The sequence below is a fragment of the Callospermophilus lateralis genome, unplaced genomic scaffold (assembly GCF_048772815.1).
Source record: "Callospermophilus lateralis isolate mCalLat2 unplaced genomic scaffold, mCalLat2.hap1 Scaffold_86, whole genome shotgun sequence".
NCBI lineage: Eukaryota > Metazoa > Chordata > Mammalia > Rodentia > Sciuridae > Callospermophilus > Callospermophilus lateralis.
In genome coordinates, this window is record NW_027516693.1 from 2,777,171 (window position 1) to 2,799,610 (window position 22,440).

Below are 22,440 nucleotides of genomic sequence, written 5' to 3' on the forward strand. Positions count from 1 at the left end.
ATCCATTGCATCAACTGACCAAAGAAAAATACATTATGATCAAATCAAAAGATGCAAAATGGCACTGGGTTCCATCCTCATCACCACAAAAGTAAATAAAGAAAAGAAAGAAAAATAGCAAAAAATAGAACTGACAGTATCCACTGCTCATCTCTGATAAAAATTTTTATCAAACTATGATGAGGGGAGAAATTTGTTCAAAGTGATAAATAACAGCTACAAAAACCTACAGCTAACATTAAACTTAATGATGAGAAACTGAATGTTTTTCCTCTAAGACTGGGAACAAAGATGTTCTCTCTCACCACATTGTAATGGAGTTGTAAATAGTGGACGAATAAAAAACAGAAAATAAAATGTATACCTACTGGAAATAAGAAAATAAAATTGCCTGTATTACAAATGTCGTAATTGTCTATGTAGAAAATCCCAAAGAATCAACCAAAATATAGCTTGAAAGTAAATACATGGCAAATCACAAATTGACATAAATATAGAAAATTTAATTGCTTTTTCATATATTTGCATTGAAAATTATGATTTTCAATGTTAAAAAGATCATTAACAAATTAAGCCAGGCAGAAATCCAACTACACATGCACACACATGCACACACACACACACACACACACAAACACACACACACACATACGCACACACACATACACATACATACACACACAAAAACACAAACATTTTTTATGTGAAATGTTATAAAACTTTAGTGAAAGAAATTTTTAAAAAACCTAAATAAATGGAATGGTAATGTTTTCATGCATTCAAAAATAGATATTTCTTATATATTATACTATCAAACTCATCCATATAGATTAAACACAACCCTAATAACAATGTCATCTGTTTTTTAGATATTAACAAATCGATTCTAAAACTGATGTAGAAAGACAAAAGATCTAGAGTAGCCAATATAACACTGAAAATTGAAAAGAAAAATTTGATAGGACAGACACTATTGAATTTCAAAGTTTACTATAAAACTATATTAATCAAAAGAAGGCTATATTGGTAAAGAATATATATATTCTTGAAGGTATATATATATATATATATATATATATATATATATATATATATATATCCATGGGGTGCAGTCTTCTACCAATATATATATTCTTCACCAATATATATGACCGAATAGAGGTCCATGCAAATATCATACACTGTTCTTTGACATAGGGACAAAGGAATTCAATGTAAAATGGATAGCCTTTTCTATAAATGGTGCTAGAACAAATGAAATGTATATATATATATATATATATATATATATATATATATATATATATATATATATATATAAACATGAATGCACACACAAATCTCACATCTTTAAATAAAGCTAAAAATGAATCATAGACCTAAATGTGTAATGCAACAGCATACAAATTCTAAAAGAAAACAGGAGAAAACTTTTTTTGACCTTGAATTTAGTGATGAGTTATTAAGTATAAGATCATATATATGATCCATGAAAGCAAAACGTGGCAAGTTGGACTTATTAATAAATAAAAACTATGTGCTTTGTGAAAGATACTATTGAGTAAATGGAAAGTCAAAGCACAGACAGGTAAAAATATTTGTAGAACATATTGGATAAAAGATTTGTATCAAGAATGTGCAAACAAACTGGAGGGTTTCAAGATGGCATACTGCAGGAAGTCACTTTCCTGGCTGTTATGAGGCATAAAACCAAGAAATCAGAGAGGCAGCTTTTCAGCAGGGTGGGTGAACAAAAAAAAAAAAGAGGGATCTTACACCCATAAATCAATTGCATTCAAAACAAACATGAAGACCAATGGTACAGAAGAGAAGAAACAAAGACAAATCCACATAAATACAGTTATCTCATTCTTTAGACAAAGGTTCTAATCTACATCATGATGGCCTAGGAACTGAATTCCTCAACAACACTCCTAAAGTACAAAAAGTAAAATCAGAGATCAATAAATATGATGTAATCAAACTAAAAGGCTTCTTAGCAGCAAATGAAACAATGAAGAATGTGAAGACAGACTACAGAATGGGAGAAAATCTTTGCCATCCTCTCCTCAGGTAGAGCACTAATCTCCAAGATACATAAAGAACTCAAAAAAAAGAAAGAAAGAAACAACAACAACAAAACAAACAAACAAGAAACAAACAATAAATGGGCAAAGGAACTGGATTAACACTTCACAGAAGAAATATGTTTAGTCAACAAATATATGAAAAAGTTTGTGCAACCACTCTGGAAGGCAGTATGCAGATTCCTCAGAAAAATTGGAATGAAACTACCATTCGACCCAGTTATTCCACTCCTTGGCCCAAAGGACTTAAAAGCAGCATACTGTAGTGACACAGAAACATCAATGTTTATTGCAACTCAATTCACAATAACTAAGCTATGGAACCTACATAGGTACCCTTCAACAGATGAATGGATAAAGAAAATGTGGTACATATGCACAATGATCTATTACTCAGCCATTAAGAAGAATGAAATTGTGACACTTACCAGTAGATGGATGAATCTGGTGAATCATGCTAATTTAAATAAGCCAATGTCTCAAAACCAAAGGCTGAATGTTCTCTCTGACATGGGGATGCTGATTCACAATAGGCCGGAGGTAGGGAAGTGTGGAGATTCACCATATTGGACAGAGGGTAGTGGGAGAAGGGAGTGGGCAATGGGAATGGGAAAGACAGTAGAATGAATCGAACATAACTTTCCTATATTCATATATGAATACACAACAGTGTAACTCCACATCATGTACAACCACAATAATGGGAAGTTAAGGTATACTCCATGTATGTATGATATGCCAAAATACTTTCTACTCTCCTGTATAACCTTATAGAACAAATGAAAAAAAAAGACAAAAAAGCAAACAACCTAATTAAAATCTGGGCACAATGTTTGAAAAAAATAACTCACACAAGAAAGGTAAAAATGACAGATAAGCATCTGAGAAGAATCCCAATATCATGTCTCATTAGGAATTTATAAATTAAAACAATAATGAAATAGAACTATGAAACTATTATATTGATTAAAATTTTAAAAAATGTAAAAATACAAATTGCTGACGTGGACGATAACAGGAGCTATCGTTCACTGCTGTTCGCAATGCAAATGATACAAACATCATGATATACAACGTGACCAATTCTTACAAAGCAAAGCAAAATCTTTTCATATACTCCAATGATTATGCCCTTCGTATTTACATAACTGATTTGAAAATGTATACCCATATAAAAGTCTGCATACTGTGTGTACAGCAACGTTAGTCATGTCCACCAAAACCTGGAAGCATCCAAAATGTCAATTACCTATTAAATTCAATAGGTAAATTAATTAAATATGATGTAACCATAGAATACAATAGTATGGACTGACAAAAAGAAAGGTGAGTTATTATATTATAGATGAAGTTTTAAAATACATTGCTAAGAGAAAGGCATGCATCTTTAAGGATTAAAAATCATATGAGTTCAGTTATGTGACTTTCTACAAAACACCATATTAAGAGAGTTAAATGTTCCATTGTTGCTAGGTGTTAATGGAATGGTTACAAGGAGTTATTGGATGAAACACAAATAATTTTTTAAAGCAGTGATGCTAACCCATATGATAGTCTAATGGTGACACTATGAATTTGACACATCCATAGAACTTTGCAAAACAAAATATGAACCTTTATGAATATGAGTTGAAAACTAATTGTTTTCAGATCTCCAAATGGAATGAAGAATATACCCAACAATTTAACTCAATTTAATATACCCAACAATTTTACAATTTATAATGCAAAATGGCACAAACAAAAAGAAGCCTTTTAGTTTGATTACATCGATGCATGGAATAACATCATTGGGAATGGTAGTGGGTGATGGAGGAATGTACTGATGTAGTAACTATGGAAATGAGTGGACTCTGCAACAGCAAAGATAAAACAACTGCACAGAAAGGTTTTGATCTAGCTGAAGAAGCAGTTTCCCACAAAGTCACAGATAAAAAAATGACACTATTATATATACATCTATAATTGAACCACTAAAGAAGTGGATGGCAAATGATAAAAGTCAGGTTTATCGACTATTGGAGTGGCAGATTACAGATAGAACAGTGGAGAAGGCTGGAATGATTCCTTTGGAAATGAATTAGAGTCATAGAAATCAGTATGAACTGTTTAATATGGACACAGATGCCCACACATAGACAGAGTTATAGACTATGTTTATATATGAGTTAATGCACATATTTTTTTCTTCTTACTCTTGTAGGTGAAAGGCTCTAGAAGCAGCTACACTCCAATTGCAATGGACACACCAGGCATCTGTTTCTTGATTTCTAATTTATTCTACAATAAATGTGAATCAATTTTTTTTGTGTGTGAAATGGCTGATTCTAGGACTCAGTCAGAGAATATGTAATACGGGAATCTATGGAAATGCACAAAATACATACATGTACATGCACACACAAATGCACACCTCCTTACAGACGCCAACTTAAAATCCCACAATTTTCAAAGCTGAAGCAATATGAATAATAAAAAACATGAAAATGGTATCTATATGAACAAATTTTGAAGAACGTAGATCATATTAAAAATCAGTTAAAATATGTATGTAAACTAGGAAAAGAATATAAACTGTATAACTCATTCTGAGATTCATGTAATGTAGATTACAAACAGAGAAAATAAAACTTTAAAATATTGATAGCTGATTTCACTTTGAAAATGGATACAAAATTGTTGTATAAAATATCTACTGAATTAAAAGTATATTTTAAAAAGTCATTATGTAAAGGTTTTTACTAAATTATGCAAGAACATGAGGATAGACCAGAAAACCCATTATCATAGTTCACCATATTAAAATGTTTAATTTTCACATTTGATGAAGACAAATACATGACACAGCCGTATACCTAAAAGTTTTGTTAATAACTTTTAGTAAAGAAGAAGGAATGAAGAATGACCTCATCTCAATAAGGCCACATTCCAAAATTTATAGCAATCAATATGATTAGAGAAAATCTTGGTGCATTTCTTTTAAGAGGGGAAAAATGTACGTGTTCTGGACATTCACAAATGTTCAACATAATTCTGCTGGTTCTAACATGTTCATCTCAAATGGAAAGCTTGATCCTAAAACATAGAGTGACATACATAATAATCAAGTAAAGACAAATAAAAAGTGTATATTTTGTGAGGGAAGAGAAAGTACAGAAAAATTTAGAACAATAAGAGTAAGCATCAAAAATGGGAAAGTATAGAAAAATAGGGCAATAAGAGTAATCATCCAAAATGACAAAAATCAACAATAAGAGTAGTCATGAAAAATCAGATCAACTTACAGAATTCTACTGCAACAAGATAACACTTATAACTTCAGAAAAGCCAACAAAAGATCTAACTTTAAAAAATATTTTCATACACCCAATTTTAATGTATTGATTAAAGACATAGATGATGATGTAGATAATTTACATCTTCTTATATTAGAAGAAAAATTTTAGGAAAATTTGAATATTTCTCAAATTAATCTAAGAATATAAATGTTAACAAATTAAAATACTTATGCAACATTATTTGCAGAACATGGAAAATATAAAATAAACATTGAAGAGACGGATTTTTAATCAACAGAATCATCCCTGAAAAAGAATAATAAGGGAGGGTAAGTAAACTACCATAAAATATTACAATTTATTAAAATGCCTTAGGAATGAAACATTATAATAATGAAGGATGAAGGGGCAATATGATCAAGCTAAGAAAATGAAAATCTCAAAAACAAAGATAATATTATTTATTACATAATATTTTGTATTTTGACAAATGGTTTCCTCCATTCACTATGGAGGGATGGATGGTATAGTAGATATTTTTCAAAGCCTGGCTCTCCACTTAACACCACGAAAACAGTAGACACAATAAGGACATAAATATATAAAAAAATATATACAAATAATAGAAACTTTTAATTAAATTAGGTTGTTGTTGTTGTTGTCATTGCTTTTTAAGAAAAAAATGTAGAAGAACATTTTTCCTGGATAGTCAAATAGATATTTTTAAATGCGACCCCAAAAAACACAAACTATAGAAAGGGAGGGAGAAAGGAAGGGAGAGAGAGGGAGAGTAAGGAAAGGAGAGATAAAGACCAGAGACAGAGACAGAAAGAAACAGAGAAATAAAGGGACATAGAAAGGAGGGGAAATAGAGAAAAAGATGGAAGCAGGGAGAGGTAAAATATGTGAAGAGACAGAAGCATGAATATTTTTTTAATATCAAAAAGAAAGGATGTCTGTTCAGTTAAATTAATGGACAGATGATGGTGCTTCTTGTAGAGAAAATTGCCAGAAATAAAATTTTGCAAATCAGCGGCAAAAAAAGGAACAACAATAAAATGGGAAAACATATGAAATATATTTGAAGAAGCCATTTATAGAAAAAGAAAATTAAATGGTTACCTTGTCAGCAAAGAATTCAAATATTAACAATAAGAAAATGTAGGGCTGGGGATGTGGCTCAAGCGGCAGCGCGCTTGCCTGGCATGCGTGCGGCCCGGGTTCGATCCTCAGCACCACATACAAACAAAGATGTTGTGTCTGCTGAAAACTAAAAAATAGTTATTAAAAAAAAGTTCTCTCTAAAAAAATATAAAATAAAATGTAAATTAAACCAACAATGAAATATCATTTTATATTAGAGAGCTCAATGTTCCCTGGAGCTGCAGTGATGTGTGACTACTGAACTGTCCTAAGGTACCAGGGGAGATGTAGACCTATGCATGCATCAGACATTATGGTTTGGATCTGGAATGTTCCGCAAAGGCTCATGCACTCAAAGATTTGGTCCCCAATACAGTAATGTTCAGAGGTGAGGCTTTTAGGAAACGATTGAATCATGAGGGCTCTGACCTCATCAGTGGCTTAATACATTGACTAGATTAATAAATTGAATGGGATAATTGGGAGATCAGACATAGTTGGAGGAAGTAGGTAACTTAAAGCTTGTCTTGGGAGGACTTATCTTGTCCCTGGTCCCTTTCTCCCTTCCTCTCTGCTTCCTGGCTGTCTTGAATTGAAATTTCCTCTGCCATCCCCTTCCAATATGATGTTCTGCCTCATTGCAGGTCTAGAGAGCTGGAGCCTGCGACCATGGATTGAATTCTCTGAAACCATCAGCCAAAATAAACTTTTCCTCATTAGTTGTTTTTGGTCACAGTGACCAAAAACTAACAGAGGGAGCAAGCACTGTAGAATTAAATATAAACAGAAATTCAGCCAATCTACTTTTAAATATAAATCTTACAAAACTTCTCTCATCAATATAGGCCCCGACAAATTTGAGAATATTTATCAAGGAGTTACTAGTGGTAGTAAGCATTTTGGAGGAAATCTATCATCAAATGGATATGTGAAATGCAATGAGAGTACTATGAACCAATTAGAAGCAATAGAATACTTGAATATATGGGTTCATGAATGAATCTTAAAAATCAAATGTTCAGTGATAAAAAGAAACATAATATCATAACAACAAAATTTCTAGGTACACAAAATAACAATTCACAGTTTGCAACAATGCATGTTTACTCACTCTGAAGAATCTTTCAAAATGGAGTGTGAAGTAAATTCTAAATACAATTTTTTTTAATTGGAAGTTGCAGTCCCAGAAAAATAGAAGCAAGTCAGAGAAAGATGGGATGCTAGAAGAGAGTGGTGCATTTCTCGCCTGACCACTGCTTTATGGTGAACTACAAGAAGGTACAACTTGTACTCTGTGTGCCTGGTTCATTTGCTTGGCCATGTGAGATGTTTCTGAACAGACTCTATGAAAAACATATATAAATACTTTGAAAGAATTAACAGGAAATTGAAATAGAGATCAAAATTTATTTGGAGGTCCCTCATATTTTCTGTTTCCTTTGGTTAAAATTTTCTGCTTATCTTTAAAGTTAGGGAAGGGAACTTGCTGCTTGTTGAAGGCAGAGTCCATGTTTTGTTGTGTGTGTGGCATATTGTGGAGTGGCAGGAGCCCCAGGTGGAAGATGCATATGAATGTTCACAGAATACGTGAGCTGCAAAAATGACTGAAGGAGAACAAAGTTCTAGAAAGAAGAAACTATGAGGGAATGTATAGTTGACACACAGAAGAAAAGAGGTACATAAAAAACATGTTAAAATGACTTCTGGGGAGGCAAGAAGGTGTGGGGAACGTGGACAGTGGGGTGTGAATAAAAGGAGATTGTGCTTTCTGGAAACTAGGGAGATGATGAGTGGGATTATAACGTTACCTGTAAAATCAAAAGGAAGGAGAAACATAGAAAATGCAATAGATTGTGTTGTCATCATCTGCAAAAAGTTGGGGTCTACATTAATGAACAAGCATAAGAAAAATGTATAATGGAAGAGGATATGCCTATTGTTTTCTTTTAAATTCAGAAAATAAATCAATATTGGTTTTGTTCAAATAAATATGAAGAAAACTTGTGATAAATGTAAGATTTTTCTATATCACTTATATTTTAAAGAATACTAGGAAAGTCCACACAGGATTAGTAATAATTCATGAAACAAAACAGAGAAATTATTTACTAATATATTGCCAAATGTATTTAATTTAGAAATGGGTTGCTCATAAACTCCCTCAGTTTTGGAATAGGAAAAATGCTGCCTTTGTAAAAGAGAAATAGTTAATATTTGTTAAGGTTCCTGTCTTAGTCAGCTTTGTGTCACCATGATGTAACACCTGAGACAGGCTACTTATGAGGAAAATGACAGTTTATTTCTCCTCATAGGTTTGAGGGTTCAAGTCCAAGATGAATGGCCCTAGAGGTTGCAGCCTCTGGTGAATGTGGCATGTCATTGCAAGACTTCATGTCCAAGAAGGTGTTCACACCATGCGATGGGAAGCATAGAGATACTGAGAGCCAAGAGTCTCCCACAGTCCTCTTTGAGGGCAAACTGATGACCTAATCCTCCCACTAGACTTCACTCTTACAGGTCCATAGCACCACTAATACTGTACCTTAAGGACAAAGCCTTTATGTTTGGACTTTGATGGGACACTTATCCATGCCATAGCAGTTCCTTTTACTTGCAAATGATAAAAGACCAACTCAAACAAACTTTAATTAAACAGCAAAAGAATAGGTAAGAGGCATACATGGTAGTAACTTTCAAATAATGGGTGCAGTTAGGCTCATTTTCAGCTGAATCTCCGATATCTAACAGCATCACCCATTTGGATCTGCCTTGATTTTCTCTTTCAGTTTCTCAGTTTCTTGTCACAGTTTCTGTCATTGTGTTGACATATCCTTCAGCTTTTTTATATAACAAATCACCATGTATGCTAGAACTCTGAACTTACCTTCAATAATGCAATAGGAAAGAAAGAAAAACTGTACCTCTAACTCAAGATCAGGAAATTCCAGACAACTCTGAGTAGCCAAGCCAGGATCTCAGACCCAGTTTGTAGCAACAGAAAATAGGATTTGTAGACACACTAGAAAAACATAATTTCTACAAATATTACCCATAATCTTCTGCTTTATCTGATGGCATGTTTTTTTCTCTTGCTTGCATTTTGACATAAATGGATTATTCAAAGTTTTTATATTTCTACAGGGATGAGTTAGCTTTAATTCTCACTGGAGAATTATCTTCTCATTTTTGATTTCTCAATTGGTTTCTCTCAAAATTAGGATTAGGAAAAATATATAAATTTCCCAAGAAATGCTGAGAAGGGGATCCTCATATACATAACTCGAATTTCTCCCAAATCCTTTAAATACCTTATAACAAATAAAAATCTTGACTCTGAAACATCAACTGACTTTTGACATAATAAACTTATGAAACAATCTAGTAGTTGCTCTCCCTTCCTATTCTCTAATAACCTCTTCCTACATTTCCTAATGGCTATCTCTGAGGGGCAGAGATGGCTATTTAGGGTAATGGAGACTCAACAGGAAAGCTTATTCATGATGGATAGCTTCTCCATCCTAATGATAAAACAGTGTGTGTATTTGATATCATTCTCTATACAAAATTAATTTCTGCTAGGACAGAGGTACTCAATGTGATAATTGACTTTTGTAAAACATGGAAAGTGCAACAGGAATAGAACCTAGAGTAAATTTTAAATTTTTAAAGGAATATAATAGATATTTAGATATTACTGACATTATCCTTTTCTTTTTTTTCTGCTTTTTTCCTCTTTAATATTAGAGGACACCAGACTCTAAATGTCTTGATTAAAACAGTTATTCTAACTTTTTGTGATATTTTTTTAAAAAATAGTTTTAAGGCTGGGGATGTAGTTTAGTTTAAGATAGATCATTTTTGTATCATGTGTGTGGCTCTGGATTTCAATCCCCAATGTTTTCAAGAAGTTATTTTTTAAAAAATCTGTCCTTTCTCCCACAATAATTACCATTCCAGGATACATTTTACATTATTCAGTTATTATGAGTTTTGTACATAAAATCTTTTTTGGCTTTCCAAATAATTAATGTTTGATGATTTCTTTACACACACGCACACACACACACACACACACACACACACACACACACATCACATCATATTACATTCAAATAATGTGTTTCTTATTCTTTCTTTCTTTGTTTTTAAGCCATTCTCTTTTTAAAACTCAGATCTGGGAATCTACAATCCAAAATCCGGGTATAATTACCTAGACAAACTAGTATTCCACAGGGAATGTAAAACCTACATGGTCTCGATTTTTATTCTTGATTAAGAGTTAATTACCATTTAAAATTCTTTTTTTTAATCTTTTCTGGAATGCAGGCTTTCCCATGAGCCCAAATGTTTTAGAGTTATTATTCCATAGGTCAACTCTATGCCTTGCTCCCATGGAGTTAAATTGGCAGCCAGGACACAGGCTGACAGCACACAATTCTACAGTGGACTGAAAGGTTATATAATCAATCAACAGCCTGTTGGAAAAGGTCAGTAATATTACAATTATTAAAAAATACATTTTCTTTGGGGACTTGAAATAAAGATCTTCAATGAAGAACTAATGAAGCTAAAGTTTGCACTTCTCTGTTTAACACATTCCAGGTGGTACCTGACCTTCATAAATTGTACAGTGCCTCAGAATCTTCATGAAAATGTTAATTTCCTAGAACTGTAGTGGAGCTGTGATGCTGGTATGCTTTTCTGTGCTTTGGGGTTTATTAGAGTTCTGTATTAAAGCATGTTTTTCCTCTTTGATTCAGAAAATTTCATTTAAACTAATTTTTTTTTTCTTTTAGAGCATGAAAATTAGGACTTTTCTTTATCTCATTTTTCTAGAGTTTTTTTTTAAATTTGAAACCAGGTTGAAAGAGGTGGAAAGAAACCCTGCAATATAGGCCTCTATAGACTAATGACTCATCTCTATCTCCTTAAGATTCAGAATTTCTGGAGGTCAAGAAAAGAAGTGAGGGTTGATGTTTTTGCATTGTCCTCCTGCTGTTTGTTTTGGATCAGAGTTTACAAGATTGAATGTCAAGTTTTGGAAGTTGGAATCCAATTTTTATTTTTAACTACAACAGCAAATCCTTATATATTCTAACCTACAGTAAGGTTAGAATTTGGTTAGCAATGAGGTATTTTTATTTCAAAATAGCTAGAAAAGAGGAGTTTGAACATTTTTTTTTCCTATAAAGAAATGATGAATGCATGAAGTAATATGGAAATGCTAACTATAATGTTTGAATCAGTATACAGTGTTTATAGGTATTGCAGTGTCAAATTGTACTGTATAACATATATATATATATATATATATACATACATATATATGTGTATATATATATAATTATATCAATTTTAAAAAGAAAATAGAATGGGGTAAAAGTTTGGAAGACCTTTATATAAATGATCAGTATGACCTTGCAGATTAGTATCATATCATAATACTGGAAACAATTTTTGATTTTTTTTAATGGGACATATATACACTGTCAGTTTTATTATATGTAAAAAGATGCTAAAGCACAAAGTATTTTTTATTGGTTGCTCAAGACAATACAATGATCTTGACATGTCATACATTTGATTCAAATGGGGTATGCATTCTTATTTTTCGACATGTGCAGATTGCAGGATCACATTGGTTATACAGCCACATTTATACATACAGCAATACTAGTGTCTGTTGTATTCTGCTGCCCTTCCTAGTCCCCCTCCACTCCCCTCACTTCCCATTACCTCTCTCTACCCAATCTACTGTGACACATATCTCTCTCTCTCTCTCTCTCTCTCTCTCTTTTTTTCTTAGAAGAAGATTACCACTAAATAGGGAGGAGAGGTGGGAGAGAATGGGAGGGAGAAGGGGAATTGCACAGAAGATGTAAGGAGACCCTCATTGTTATACAAAATTACATATATGATGGTGTGAGGGGGGAGGAAAAAAGCACAAAGTATTTTTATTCTATAGTTCATAATTTGATGCTTTATTCATGAAGCAAATATGGGAAGAGCAAAACATATTTACAAGGTAACTCAGAGTGTAAATTTCTTAATAAATATTTCCTGGAAATACAACAGAATAGTTAGAGACAATTCTACTAAGCATATTCCATAAAGAACAAGGTAAAATATTGGAACCTGCTTTTGTAACCACATAAATAGCAAGAGAGGAATCAATTATTCTGGGCCTACATCCCTTCCTTCACAAAAGAAAGCAATGAATTCTTTTATAGTGAGGCAAAATAAGGACAGGAGTGATAACTAGTCAATCAGACAGGAATAAATCATACTTGTTCGAAATAATTTTAGAAAAAAAATTCAATAGTAGTTAAAAGAACATAAAAGTCTAGTACCCAGGTGATAAAATGCCAAAAATATGGTATCAATTAAAAATAAATAGAAAGGAAACTATAGCTTATAGACACCCCAAACTCAAGCTAATACTAGAAATCGCAAGGAAAAAAACACATTAAAACAATTATCCTAACTCTGATCTATATTAAAAATAAGTAATGGCACAGAAGATATGGAAGAGTCAGTCTGAATTTTAAGAATGAAAACTAAAATGTATAAGGTAAAAAATGCACTGAATGGAATTAATGGCTGATTAGATAGTGTGGAATTTGTCTTTAAAGATTAATGTACTTGAAGACATAGCAATATAAACTGTCCAAAATGAACAGAGTAAGAAAGGAACTTTAGAAAATAAAAAGGTTATCAATCACATCTGGGAAAACTTCAAATATCCTATACATATGTGAACGGAATCATTGTGGGGGTTCCAAGATCAAAATACACAAATATTAGAGAAATAATGACTTTGAAAAATATTTTATTAAAACTATAAATCAACAGATTCAGTGATCCCCTAGCAGAAGCAACATGACAAAATCTCAACCAGTGCATGTCAAATATTACTCAAGAACAATGACAAACAGAAAAATGTCAGAAATCCCTTGAGATAAAAGAACACAGTGACATATGATCAAAGACAAAGATGACTGAAGATTTCTCATCAGATAAAAAGTCATAAGACAGTAAAGAAGTATTTTTAAAGTATTGAAAACAAAAAGAAATAAATAAGACCTCCTTAACTTATAATTAATTCTATACTTACAAAAAAATGTCTTGGGAAAATTAAGTCAAAAGGAAGACTTTGAAATATACAAAAGATTTTTAAAAATCTGTCACCAGATGGGCACTACAAGAAATCCTTTAGTAGAAGGTGAAGAATATAGCAACATGGAGTTACATAGGAATTATACACACTGTATATGGTAACTATGTGGTTAATGCAAAAGTTATTATAGTTACTATTCCAATATCTTAAAAAGAAACCTGGGTAGTATGAGCCAAGACATGTAGGCGAGTCTCTAGAAATGTGAAAAGAAAAGGAACTTGACTTCCTTGGATCCTCAAGAAGCCACACAGTCATGTCTGCATGTTGATTCTTGAACTTCTGACCTACAACCACACAACATTGTATTTGTGTCCCTGAGTTATTTTATGATTTGTTACAGCATCAATAGAAAACTAATACAAAGACCAAGTGAGGTTTATATCAGAATTGAACAATATAAAGTTTTAGAATCATCCAATTTAATGTTTCATATTAACAAACTGAAAAATTAAACCATATGATTATCTTAGTAGATGTAGAGAATGCATGAGACAAAGCTCACGTTTATTGCTGATTAAGAACAAAACAACATACAAAAATCCTCTTAGCCAACTATGACTAGAAAGGAGTTTTGATCTGATAAAGTAGATCTATAGAAAACTTACAGGAAGCATTATACTTAAAGATAAAAGAGAGTACTTTTCCCATTAGATCACAAGTATAACAAATTTGTAAGATACAAAATACATGTACAAAAATCAATTATTTCACTATATATATACAATAAGCAATTAGAAATTGAAATTTGAAATACCATATGCACTAGCTTCACATATACAAAATGCTTGGAAATAAGTATGACAAAATGTGTGAAAATTTTGTACCAAACTCATTTTGAAATGTTGATTAAAATAACTTAAGAAGTGCAACAGAAATTCAATCTTATACTTGGTCCTCATAGTCCAAAACAAAAATGATATTATTGTATCAATTCTTTCCAAATAGTTCTATAAATTCAGTGCAATCTCAATTTAAACCTTAGTAGAATTTTTGCATAAAATGAGTAATTGTTCTAAAATATATATATATATATATATATATATATATATATGAATGACTGAGAATAACCAAAATAAATTTTAAAAATCTTTTTCTCTCAGCTTATCTATGTTCTGTGAATGAAAAGATTTCCTCCTTTATATGACTGAATAGTATCCCATCATGTATATATACTATATTTTCTTAATTTGTCCATCAATGATGGACATTGGGTTTATCCCATATTTAGCCATTGTAAATAATGTTTCAGTAAACATGGAGCACAGCTTTTTTTTCTCAATATACTGTTTTCATTTCCTTTTGATACATACTCATTTTATTATATAAAACAATCCAGGCACAGAAATACAAGTAACACAACGTGAATTCATTCATTTGTGGAATCTAAAAAAGTTGATTTTATGAAAGTAGAAAATAGAATGATGATAACTAGAGACTGGGAAAAGTGGCAGGAAGGAGGAGATGAGGTAGGATCGAATACATAAGTATAAAACTATAGGTAGCAGAAAGCAGTTCTAGTGTTCTATTTCAGAGTAGGATAGCTATAGTTAACAACAGTACCTTGTGTATTTCAAAAATGATGAGAGAATTTGAATGTTCTCACCATAAAGAAGTGGTAAAATATTTGAGATGATTATATGCTTGAATTTGATCATTACACATTATGTATGTATCAAAATATGATATGATGCACATAAATCTGTCTACTATGTGTCAATTAAAATTATGTGGGAAAAGAGTAAAGTTGGTGGGTTAATGATGTGTTTCAATAATTATTATGAAGCTACTGTAATAACAAGTAATGCTCTGGTACAGTGATGGAAAAAAAGAGTGAACAGAATGGAGAATCCAGAATTAGACTCACTTATATAAACAGCTGATTTCTGAGGAAAGTCCAAAGGCAAACCCTCAGTGTAGAAAGAGCAGTCTTTAAGGCTGGTGCTGTAAAAATTGAACAATCATATGCAAGTCACTAAACTTTGAATTGTCATTTATACCATACAAAACAATTCATTCCAATCTAGCATGTATCTAAAACGCAAACTGAAGTACCAGCAAAGAGATAATAAATTGAGAACTATTCAAGTTAAAGATGTGATCACTCACAATTGAAAAAATACAAAAAGAAAAGAACTTCCAAGAATCAAGGTGGACTAGTATAAAGAAAATCATCCTTAGATTTCTTCCCGTGAAACGGAGAACATCAAGAGAAAGAAAGACATCATAGAGAAAGATAGAGGCTCACTCAAAAGCCATGGAGTAGCAGATGTCTTCTCAGCAACAATAGAATCCAGCAGACAATGAAGTGATGCTTTCAAATTACAAGAGAAATTATTATGACCCTACCATTTTTATTGAACTGAACTCTTTTAAGATATTGTGACATAAATTTTTTTAGACAACATGATTTTTTATCCAGATAGATCAGTAATGAGAAAAGCATTACAAAAGAAAATTACAACATGGAAGGAAGTTAAGGCATTCAAGACAGAGCATTGGACACAGAAAACAATATGTATTTGGACAAATATAATTATTGTTAAATGTGAATTTAAAACAAATTTATGTGTTTACCATAAAAATGGTAGAACCAGGTGCTGGGGCTGTAGCTCAGTGTCAGAGCGCTCGCCTAGCCTATGGGAGGCACTGGGTTCAATCCTCCTCATTACATCAATATAAAATAAATAAAACAAAGGTATTGTGTCCATCTACAACTAATTTTTTTTTTTTAAAAAGGGTAGAACCATCTCTGATGACACTGGAAAGATGAATGGGGCTTTTGTGCAATGGATAAAGTAGGATTATATGCTTATCACATTTAAAAGGAAAATAGAAATTCTAAATAATTTTAAAAATTTTATTGACATGGGCTGGGGATGTGGCTCAAGCGGTAGCGTTCGCCTGGCATGCGTGCGGCCCGGGTTCAATCCTCGGTACCACATACAAACAAAGATGTTGTGTCCGCAGAAAAACTAAAAAAAATAAATATTAAAAATTCTCTCTCTCTCTCTCTCTCTCTCTCTCTCTCTCTCTCTCACTTTAAAAAAATTTTACTGACATAAAATTATTCATATTTATGGGGTACAGTGTGATACACATGTGTACAACATGAACTGATTAATTAGGGTAATTATCCCTTCATCTCCTTATTCAACCATCTTCTTATCATTTCTTTGAGCTCTTTTATGGTTCTTCATAAAATAAGTAGTAGGGTATTGTGAACTATAATCACACTACTATGCTGTGGAACAAAGTAAAGATAATTTTTGTTGTTATTTTTCAATTACTACTAGTATCATTGCACATAAGAAAAAAATTCAAACACTAGTGATTTTCAAAAAGTGTAATTAAATTTTTGTCATGGTAGACCAAGGTGCAGTCACTGCAAGATTACTAGGGTGGCTCAGCAATCATTTATTTCAAGCTTTCAGCACTGTGTTTCTTCTTCAAGTTCATGTTCGAAGTCTAAGATAGTTGGTGGAGTTCTGGATTTCTGACTGGAAGAAAAAGAACATGTAAAATCTCAAAACCAAACCACTCTTTCAGACAAATGTGTTTCCTTAAAGATTACCAATAAGCATTTTGCTTACATCTATCTCACTTAGAAATGATCACCTATGGTTGCAAGTGAGGCAAGAATAGGCAATGTTCTATCCAGTATGAGCCATAAAATAATGCTTTATCCTGTGTTGTTAACAATTGGAGAACTCAAGAGTAGATTTTGTTGACCTCAGAACAAATCCCAGTTAACTGCTTACATAGGATTGATCTTTTTAACTGAAATTCTTATTTTTCTTTCTGAATGCAGTTCTTTACAAAAAGGGCAAAAGTAAGTCAAAAGAGAAAGAAGTAAGCTTTTTCCATTTTGGAATAGAGGGAAAAGGCCCTAAATTTCCTGATGTAGTGATTTATAAATAGTGAGAATTCAGTAAATATTATATAATCTACTGAATAATTTCTTATATCACATATTCTTGCTAAACACTGAAAATTTGATCAGTGTTTAGCAATTATAGACTCATGCTACTGTGCAAATCCCTTTATATTTGGGATTCTCTAACATGGTGGCAAGAGATTTGGAAAATACAAAACGATTTCCTGTAAAATAAAGTTTTTCCTTTTCAAACCATTCAAGGGAAACAATATATTTAATTTAATAAAATTTTAATATTTATGTTTCTTGTATTCCTTTCCATCTCTTTTTGAAAGAAAAATGATGTATAAATTCAGTTTGAACAGTTTTAATTCTGCTATAACATGACATTTCCCTTATAATAACTTGAACTGGTGCAGAGAACATAAAAGCCACAATATAGTTATATATAACTAATAGGATCCCTTTCCTTTGTTCCTTGGTTTACAAATCTTCCTGACTTAGCAGTGGCACCCAAATGCAATTCTCCAAACCCTGCTGACAAGTCTTAGGAATTCAGTTCAGAAGAAATACTGTCTAGTGCATATATGTTCCTTTCAACCAGAGGATTTTGAGCAAGCCTCTGAGGGGTTTGCTGTAATACACTTGTTCCTCTTGGGTAGATCAGTTCTTCAAGAAAATATTCCAAAGGATAGCTGCAGTAAACAGCTGAGAATATACTAGAAGCAAGGTTGATAGAATGCTATCAAATAAGCAAGAATTTCTTAAGACATAAAAGCAAAGACAAAAAAAAACACAGAAAAACTAAGAGAAATATTATAAACCCCACTTAATTTTCCAGTTGGCAAGCCAAAGATCATTCCATGAAATGCATCTAAAAATTTTTTCTGTTAAACTCTTTTTAATCAAAAAGAACTTTCTAGGAAAATCAACGTTTTCGTCATTTGTCCTTCATAATTCATAGGTGTTGGTATTGCAAAATAACAGAGACACTTACAAATATTACTGAATACCTCAATATGTCCACATATTTTAAGGATTTTTTCTTGGCTCATTCTACCTTCCTTTGTGTATTTATAAGCGAGCAGTCAGCATTTGGAGCTTAAAGGGTGTCTGTGTTGCTAGCAATTAAACTATTTTTCCTGTTTCAAACTCAGTCTTCCATATTCTACTTTGTAATGCTGGGGTTAGGAGTCTGCCAACCATACTTCCCTTTTTCCAGCTGTTTCCCTTTAGATTCTGCCAATGAGGACACTAGGAAGAGACAGAAAACACAGAAGGAAGGAAGTCACCCTTCTTTTCATTCACTACCTTTTCTTCCTTTTCAGGTTTCCATTTTTTTTCCTAGTGTCATCCTGGCAGGTAAAATTTGTTCAGTAGCAGCACTTAGTTCCAGTTTGTTTTGTAAAAGTACTTGTAGGGCTCATTTCATTGTGCGCTCTCAATGCCATCAGTCCCAGCCAACTGACACCCCTCCACTGTCCACAGGCTAGCTCCAGGTCCCTCTCTGAGCTTGGAAACACCCTCGTGGAGAAGTGCATCCTCCTTAAGGTCTGTGTTCAGTTTCAGGAATCCTTTGCCAGTTTTCCAAGTTTTAATAACTGCAATTTTGCCCCGTTGTCTTCAGCATGAAGGATCGTACTAACTTCCAGTAGTTGTTAATTGTGTGATATCTCACTGGTTCTTTCTGCAATTTCAGTATTTTGAAACCTTGAACACGATTCATTATTTTAAATGATCTCTCATAAAATAACTGGTGTGTTCTTTTTCCTTCTAATTACACTCCGTCTAGTGCTCTTTGTTATCCTCAACCATAGAATAATTGCCCTCTTTGTGGAAGTAAATCTTTTTATTTAGAGATTAAATTGATGTGTAAGACTAATTCATTCTTTCATAATATTTATTTGGTATCTAACAGATATATATATATATATATATATATATATATATATATATATATATATATATATATTGCTTCTGGCACTACAAGGAATTCAGAAAGTTATTAGGCATAAATTCACCTGTGAGTATTTAGAAAATTTTAAATTGTGGAACCTGGATATGTTTATAATAGTTAAAAGACATTAACTTCTTTGTGAATATTACATAGAATGAGTTTTACAGCAATTTATAGTAAAGAAATTATTATTTTTGAAAATTAGAAAACACAAAGAATTTTAATAGAGAATACATAGTAGTAACTTAGATTTTAAAAGTGTATCTATAAGGAACAATTATAAAGTATATTCACAAAGAGATATTGAAATATGACATTATAAGGGAGAAAAGAAAATTAAAGGAAGAGAATATCAAAAGCACTCAAAACATGTATACTACATCAATATTTGGTAGGAATAGTGGGTTTATAAAATGTAGTAGCAGGAAAGAAACTCCATGAAGCATATTGGGGTGAGATAGTGTAAGATCTTGAGAGATTATTTAGTGATCAGAGGGTCTTGTTTTGCTTTTTTTTCTCCAGGTAACACAGTGAATTCCAAAGATAGTTGATGGCTTACAAGGACTGATCTAAAATATCTTGAGAATTGACTTGATATGGAGAAGACTGAAGAACAGAAAAGCACTTGGAAATATGGGTAAAATAACTAAAAACTTCTTCTCATACAGGGAAATTCGTGTGTTGGGGGCTGTCAGAAATTAGTCATTCAGAGGCTTGTGTTCTCAGCATCTGAGGGAATAAATATAACATTTATTGTGATGGAAACACATAAAGAAGAGGTGTGTGTATGTGTGTGCGTGTGTGTGTGTGTGTGTGTTATGGAGACTTGAGTTCATTTTTGTACCCAGAAAACTTTTGATATTCTATCCCTCTCTTGTGATGAAGACGAACTTTATCATATAAGGTTAAAAATAAACCTTCCATGAAATCATGGAGGCAAGATGGCGTGTTGTTGTAGAAGCAAAGGTGTGTATGTTATGCAGGAAGGATTAACTGAACCATGATATCAAAAGACACTGCGATAAGATATGAACTGAAAAAGTATAAATTTCCAATGTATAGATAATTGACAACTTTATGAAGGGAAATTTTGGTGCAAAATATGGGGGTCTAAAACCTGATTGGAGGGTGTCAAGTCATAATTTCAGAAATGGATTAGACTTAGCCAGTGCAAACAACACCTTTGAGCATTTTTGCTGTGAAAGGCTTTAGTGAAATGGGACAGTGAGAGAGGTTCAGTTACATTGAAGTGTAACTGAGAAAAATTAGCCTTTACAGAGGGAACTAAGAAAGTTTTTGATAAACAAAAGAATGAAAATAATTTCAGTAAAAGGGCCTTAAATAAGTGATAGTAGATTTACTGATGAGAAAGAAGGTATCCGTAGATAAGAACAAAAATAATTTATTCATAGTGATATAAAGAAAAAAATTTGGGGGGCACAGAAGCATATATTTTGGCAGATTACTTACTAGGTATACATAAAAGTTCTCTTCTGGGTTCTTCTGATTTATCAGTAAAACAGTAGTCATTGTGAGCACTTAAGAGAGTTATTTTTAGAATTTTACAAAGAGATGATAATTGTTTCATTATGAGATTTAGAGGATGAATCAATTTTAAAAAGGCTTTTAATTGCCAAGGGGCACTCAAGATTTTCTTAATTTTTATTGACTATATATCAGTAGTACATATAAATGCTTTTGTTTTGTTTCATTTTGTTTTTCCAAATTTTCACCTGCTTTCAGTATAGACTGAGAATAAATTGATTTAATTGGCTAGGGTTTTGCCAGATGTGCACAATGGAGAGATGTGGGAATTATGGAAGTTGAGGAAAAATGTGAGGGATGATAGAACAGGCAACCTAAGTGAAGAAAAGAAGTAACTAAGTATTAGAAGCAGAGAATAGAAGGGTTCATTGTAGATCTCACTGGGGTAATTGGATTGTTGGATGTGTTAGTACAAGGAGTGAAGTGAAGAAGTATAAATTGATAGTCAACAAGAAGGATGCTTGACACTGAGATTTTGGATGTAGCACCATTATTATTAATTAAAATATATGCATTGTGACCTTAGGAGTCAAGTAGAATGGGTGACAAAATCATGAAAATAGAGGAATTCAAAGGACTGAGAGTCTAATGTGTTGGATTATTTTTTTGAGTATCTAATTTTGATGATAGGAATAATATTGAAAATGAAGGCAATAATCCAGAAAAAATTTTCAGTAAATTAGTTATGTAAACTTTTTAAATCTATTTAATGCTAATTTTTTTTCAGATATTTGTGCTTTGTGTTTGTGATTTTGCTATTTAAAATGGTATTCAATTCCTGTTCAGTCTTGATGAGGAGGCTGTGATGTGCTTTACAAAGAAAATATGTGTTAGAAAAGCTTTTTTTTTTTTTCACACATGAGATACAGTCCTGTTGGTCACAATGGGTCAAATATATATACTAGTAGGGTGTCTTCATACAGAAACACATATAAAATAAAACCATGTGTTGATCAGTTGATGAAAATGTTGTGACTAGAGGGCTTGCAGGAAACTACCCATGCATATTGCTGGAGCAATAGCTCATTATTTGCTAATTCAGTGTTGAATGGGACTCTATAGAAAATAACTCCCAAAAATAATAAGTGAAATTTATGTGGGTGTGTGTGTGTATACACACACAGAGAACAAAAATGAATTCAGGAAAATATGTGGTTATATTAAAAACAGTACCTTAATTTTTGAATCTTTTAAAAGAAATATATGACTGGGGCAAAAATAAGAGCATTATATGGTAATATATATGTAAGTTTTATGTATGAAAATAATAGCATAGTAATTGAGAAAATGAAAATTTACTGTTTTAGGTTTTCATATCAAAGGGGTAACATTATAACAATATTTGAAGACAGATTGTAACAAAATGAAACTGTATACTT